Source organism: Triticum aestivum, chromosome 5B, assembly GCF_018294505.1.
Source record: "Triticum aestivum cultivar Chinese Spring chromosome 5B, IWGSC CS RefSeq v2.1, whole genome shotgun sequence".
NCBI classification, from domain to species: Eukaryota; Viridiplantae; Streptophyta; class Magnoliopsida; order Poales; family Poaceae; genus Triticum; species Triticum aestivum.
In genome coordinates this window covers 633,228,150-633,235,377 of record NC_057807.1, presented here as the reverse complement: position 1 = coordinate 633,235,377, position 7,228 = coordinate 633,228,150, and positions in this window count along the sequence as shown.

Here is a 7,228-nt window from a genome sequence, read left to right as displayed (position 1 = left end):
ACATTGGCCTTGCCTGGAGTATATTCAATACTCGGATTGTACTCTTGAATCATTTCGACCCATCGAGTTTGCCTGAGGTTGAGGTTGGGCTGAGTGAAGATATACTTGAGACTCTTGTGATCGGTGAAAATGTCCACTTTCCTTCCCAACAAGAGATGTCTCCATGTTATTAATGCATGGACAACTACCGCCAACTCAAGATCGTGAGTGGGGTAGTTCTTTTCGTTGGGCTTCAACTGACGAGAGGTATAGGCCACAACTTTCTTCTCTTGCATTAACACAGCACCGAGACCTTGGAGAGAAGCATCACAGAAAACTTCAAATGGCTTGGATTCGTCAGGAAGAGTTAAGACAGGAGCTGTGACAAGTTTCTCTTTGAGAGTGTTGAAAGCAACGTCACACTCAGGAGACCAGACATACTTCACATGCTTCTGGAGGAGGTTGGAAAGAGACTTTGCAATCTTAGAGAAGTTCTCAATGAATCTTCGGCAATAACTTGCAAGACCAAGAAAACTGCGGAGCTGCTTGACATTCTGAGGAGGTTCCCAATCGAGAACTGCAGACACCTTCGCGGGATTAACAGCGATGCCCTTGGCAGAGATGATATGACCAAGGTAAAGAACTTCATCAAGCCATAACTCACATTTGGAAAACTTCGCATAGAATTGATACTCTCTGAGCTTGTCGAGCACCAATCGCAAATGTTTGGCATGGTCCTTCTTATTTTTGGAGAAGACCAAGATATCATCAAGATACACCAGCACGAATTCATTGGTATAGGGGTTGAAGATGAAATTCATCATTCGAGAGAATGTTGGAGGAGCATTGACAAGGTCGAAAGACATGACAGTATATTCATAAGAACCAAAGCTTGTTCTGAATGCTGTCTTGGGAATATCTTCTTCACGAATGCGAATCTGATGATAACCCATACGAAGGTCAAGCTTGGAGAACACCTTTGCACCTTTAAGTTGCTCGAATAGCTCATTGATGTTGGGAAGTGGGTACTTGTTGTTGATAGTATTCTTGTTCAATGGGCGGTAGTCGACACAAAGTCGGTCCGTGCCATCCTTCTTCTGGACAAAAAGAACTCCACAACCCCACGGAGATGAACTCGGTCTAATCAAACCCAGACGCTCTTGTTCATTGAGCTGTTTCTTCAATTCCTTCACCTCATTGGGTCCAAGCTTGTAAGGATGCTTGCAAACGGGCTCAGTGTCGGGCTCAAGGTTGATAACGAACTCAACTGGCCGGTGAGGAGGCATACCCGGAAGCTCTTCTGGAAAGACATCTTGGTACTCACAAACGACTGGAATCTGGGAGATAGCATCCAACTCGCCCTTCTCATTGAGAGAGAATAACCGAATGGTCTCATCACGAGCGGCATAGGTGATCACATCCTCAGAAGAGTGTGTCAAATGAATTTCCTTGGCAGCACAATCAAGCTGAGCCTTGTGCTTAGAAAGCCAGTCCATCCCGAGAATAAGATCAATATCAGAGTCACCAAGGACAATTGGAGAAGACATAAATTTATAGTCGCCCATCTTGATACTGACATTTGGAACCAACATGGTAGAGCTCAAACGCTTAGCCGGAGAAATAACTTGCATTGCTCTAGGCAATTCCACTGTGTCAAAATTGTGCTTCGATGCAAAAGGATATGACATGAAAGAATGCGATGCACCGGTATCAAATAAGACTTTTGCAGGAATGTCATTAACAGGAAGATTACCCATTATCACATCAGTAGATTCCTCCGCTTGAGCTGCATTCATCATGTTCACCTTTGCAGACTTGGGAAAATGCTTGACCACTGCATTACTGGAAGATCTCACAGGAGGAGGAGGAGGAAGGCGCCTTTGGTTGAAACACTTGTTAGCATAGTGACCTTTCTGCTGACATTTGTTGCAAGTCACCTCTGAGAGTGGACGATGATAAGGAGCATTCGTCCTTGGAGCTTGATTCTGAGACTTGTTCTGATAGCCAGGGTTGGGTGGGTGGGAAGATGCATGGCCACCTTTGTTCTTCTGCTGGAAAGGCTGACGGAACGGAGGAGGAGGAGGCAACCAAAACTTCTGTTGCTTAGCTTCCACAAGTGAGGAAGAAGAAGACTGAACTGCATCTCTGACTCTCTTCTTAGAAGCCTCACACTTGAGCTGAGCAGCTTCTTGCTTCAGTGCCATGTTATAGAATTGATCAAACTGAGTAGGCTCCACAAGAACGAGAGCTAACTGCAGATCCTCTCTAAGACCACCTCTGAAGTGATAGATCATACTCTTTTCGTCAGGAACGTCTTGTTTAGCGAAGCAAGCAAGTTTCTGAAACTGGATGTTGAATTGATACACAGACATGTTGCCTTGCTTGAGATTGCGGAACTCCTCACGCTTGCTCTCAACAACACTTTGTGGAATATGGTGAGCTTTGAAGTCTCGACAGAAGTCAGTCCAAGTGATCACACGACCTCCTCTGGAATCTTTGTATTGTTGATACCAATCAGCAGCTTGGTCCTTGAGCTGAAAAGAAGCGAACTTGACATAGTCCTCAGGCCTGACATTGCTACATTCAAAATGCTTGTTGATGTCCATGAGCCAATCATCGGCGTCTATGGCCTCGGCACAGTAGCTGAAAGACTTAGGCTGATTTGCAAGGAACTGGTTGAGGGTAGTGAAGTGAGGCTGATGGTTGCCTTGGCCTTGATAACCTTGGTTGCCTTGCCCTTGGGTACGCTCTTGCAAGAGTTGCAAAATCATTTGAGCATTGGCGTTGGTGGCTGCCATGATAGCTTGCCATGCCTCCGGAGGCGGAGGTGGTGGCGGAGGGTTCGACTGATTCCCATCATTCCATTCTGGATTCTGATGCGTTGGCGGAGCCATCCTGAAGAGGGTGACATCCATTAGCATCTTGATAGACAGATAGACAAGTTGAATCAATGGATAGAAATTGCAACATATAGTCTTCACATTAAACATTCGAACGAGGACGAACGAATGAATTCCATAGTAAATCAACACACTTCCAATAAGGTAAGAAGCCACTTGATAAGAGATTGATGAATAAAATAACAAGATACGAGTGGAACAAATAAGTGGTAAGGATTACCCAATCACAAACCAAATATCTGCGGGAAGAAATGCTAAGAGCTACTTGAATCCCACCTATAAACTCCCGAAACTTTCTGGTTATGCAATCAGGTGTTGGGGATACAGGGGACGCAAAATATATCACCCAAACTAACAATACCTAGATCCAGCCGTATCCATCCTTCAACACATAACCAAGAAACCTTCGGAAATCATTTACCTCAACCTTCGAAAAGCATCCGTTATATGAGTTATGGCAATACTCACGATCACCCGCCCCAGTACTGGGTGGCATCGAGGTTATCTCACCAACAACTGCATAAAAGAGATTTTCGATGTCGGCGAAACTCAAGTATTCCAGAACTGCAACGATAAAATTGTGACGACAGCACCTCGGAGCTCAATTGCCCGGGACACTGCCACAACCCCTAAATGTCAGGAGGCACCAAGAAAAATGTTCTCATCACAAAACCATCGGAACGATTCCAAGATACCTGCGTGATCCTAAAAATTTTTTAGTGAAATTTGAGGAGAGAAGAGTCAAACTTCTACGTCAGGAGACCTCACCAGAGCGACGAAGGGACCGAGGAGTAAAAAGAATCCTACTCTCCGATATATATAGTCCTAAGACTCAAAACATTTTTGTTCTAGACTCAACAACGCCAGTGATTCGATCAAGCAGGGGGCTCCTAAGTCGGGGATGGCTCTGATTACCAACTTGTAACGCCCACGATGCGACTATATCTCCCACGTGTCAAGGCACGACTTAGAGGCATAATCGCATTGTAGGTATTGTCGCAAGAAGGGTCATCTTCACACAATCCCTTGTAATGAACAAGAATGGGATAAAGAGTTGGCTTACAATCGCCACTTCACACAATAACATAATTTAAATATCCATCATTCAGAGTACAATCAAGGTCCCACTACAGAACCAAAATGAAGGAAGACAACCCTACTGGCTAGATCCCCGATCGTCCCAACTGGGCTCCACTACTGATCATCAGGAAACGATACATAGTAACGACCACGGTCCTCATCGAACTCCCACTTGAGCTCGGTTGCGTCATCTGCATAGGTATCCTCGGTACCTGCAACTGTTTTGGTAGAATCTGTGAGTCACGAGGACTCAGCAATCTCACACCCGCGAGATCAAGACTATTTAAGCTAGTAGGAAGCCAAGGAGTAATATGGTGGAGCTGCGGCAAAGCACTAAGCATATATGGTAGCTAACATACCAAATGAGAGCGAGAAGAGAAGCAAAGCATCGGTCGAGAAGCTAGAAGTGATCAAGAAGTGATCCTGAACTCCTACTTACGTCAATCATAACTCAGAAACCGTGTTCACTTCCCGGACTCCGCCGAGAAGAGACCATCATGGCTACACACGCGGTTGATGTATTTTAATTAAGGTCAAGTGTCAAATTCTCTACAACCGGACATTAACAAATTCCCATCTGCCTCATAACCGCGGGCACGACTTTCGAAAGATAATACCCTGCAGGGGTGTCCCAACTTAGCCCATTATAAGATCTCACGGTCAACGAAGGATTATTCCTTCTCCCGAGAAGACCCGATCAGAGTCGGAATCCCGGTTTACAAGACATTTCGACAGGATAAAACAACACCAGCAAAGCCGCCCGATGTGCCGACAAATCCCGATAGGAGCTGCACATATCTCGTTCTCAGGGCAACACCGGATGAGACTAGCTACGAGTAAAACCAAACCTCGAGTTTCCGCGAGGTGGCCCCGCAGGCAGCTCGCTTCGGACTAACACTTAGACAAGCACTGACCCGGGGGGGTTAAAACAAAGATGACCCTTGAGTCTGCAGAACCCATGGGAAAAAGGTATAGGTCGTTAGGCAAATGTAAAACCAAGGATGGGCCTTGCTGGAGGAGTTTCATTCAAGGCGAACTATCAAGGGGGCCCCATAAATCACCCAACCGTGTAAGGAACGCAAAATCAAGGAACATAACTGCGGTATGACGGAAACTAGGGCGGCAAGAGTGTAACAAAACACTAGGCATAAGGCCGAGCCTTCCACCCTTTACCAAGTATATAAATGCATTAATTAAATAAGAGATATTGTGATATCCCAACAAAATATCCATGTTCCCACATGGAACCAACTTCAACTTCACCTGCAACTAGCAACGCTATAAGAAGGGCTGAGCAAAGCGGTAACTTAGCCAAACAACGGTTTGCTAGGAAAGGATGGTTAGAGGCTTGACATGGCAACAATGGGTGGCATGATATAGAAAGTGATAGGTAACGCAGCATGGCAATAGAGCGACAGCTAGCAAAGCAAAGATAGAAGTGATTTCGACGGTATGGTCATCTTGCTTGCAAGGTTTTCAGAGTTGTCGAAAGCTTGATCCTCGGAAACATTCTCAACAGGTTCCTCGTTCCCGTACTCGTCTTCCGGCTCTACCCAAGCAAGAACACAAGCAACGGAACCATGATCAAACACGGTGCAATGCACAAGCAACATGACGCAATACAAGCATGATATGCGAGAAGTGATATGCAATGCTTATGTGTGCTCCGGAAGGGAAAATGATGAACAAGGAAGTAACTTGGCAAACCAAGTATGCCACTAGAAACATGAGATGATTTCGGTTGAAATCGATATAAAGATCACCGGAATCGGATGCACGGTTTGCAAATGACAAGCAAAACAAGGATGGCACTAAACTGCGATTAACAGCACGATGCTACTAAGAACACATCAAGTAACTATGCTACAGCACCCCAACATAGCAACAAATCATATGGTAGTGATTTACAGGAGATGCTTGACAAAAGATCAACACTGAGCTACGGCTAAATCACAACATACCAGGTTCAAACAAGCATGGCAAAAGTGCAAAAGATATCAGCTTAACAGACTTGGTGAAAATACTGGACATGGCATAAACAGCAGCAGGTAGCAATGTTCAGAGCAAGCAAAACATATGCTACAGGAACTTAACATAGCAAAACAAGGCATGGCATGAATCTACTAAATGCATAGAACAAAAGTCTCTTACTTACCATGAGCCAAAAGGGATCAGAAAATAAATTTGCACTCATGTAAACATAGCAAGTTTCGTTAACAGTTTACAGACTTAGCAGAAAACAGAGCATGGCAGAAACAATATTATGAAGGCATCTTGGTGAGCTTGATTCACTCAACACAAAGCAATGCATGACAAACCAACCATACCTACAGCAAGATGGCATGTTTATGAAGCTAACCATGGCAAGAGCAAGTTCATAGCATGCATGGATCAACTACAACAAACTTGGCAAAATTGGATATCATGTTAACATTCTGCCAGAAACATTTTGTAGAAAAAGTAGAGCACGATTGAGTCATGCCAGCGCACTCCATAATTCCAAACAGAGGCACGAATGGAACTAGCATAACCATACCTACAAAATATCCTTACTGAACATCACCGAAAGGAGCATGGATCTCTCTGTAGCATCAAGTTTACATGGCATGAAAATAATAGTAGACACAAACTTAGTATAATTACCGTCTCTGAAATCAGAAACATCACGAAACCTAGTTTGCAAGCTTGTGCTAGTCACCACATAGATCACAAAAATACATGGCATACACCTCTGTGAAGATGTCATGGCATAGATCAAAACATATGTAGAGCTCATGCTCATAAGATGCACAGATTAAATACAACAAAAATAACAAATCTCCAAGTTCTGTTAACAGACAACAGTAAACAGCACTTAGCACTCTTGCATCAGAGATTTGGGCAACAAGCTGAACTCAAAGGAGCATGACCCAATGGAACAAAATGAAGAGCATCTCGTAATGAACATTTCGATATATTACACGGCCGAAACGGAGCTACGCACCGAAAGTTATGATGCGATGAACATGAGCACATAATGCAATAATTTCGGGGACTTGGCAGAAATTCAAGAGGGGGAAAAAGTCAACCGTAGCGGTTGGATCCTTCGAGAGGGGGGAAAAGTCAACTGTAGCGATTGGATCCAGATCGGGCCGAGGCTGCCGAGCTGCTCGCCGGAGGAGAGAGAGAGGACGAGGCCGGCCGGAGGGAGAGGGAGGAGACGGCGGGACTCGGGCGCCGTCGGGGTCGCGGGAGTCGGCGGCGGCGAGGATGGCGGAGGCGCGCCGCGG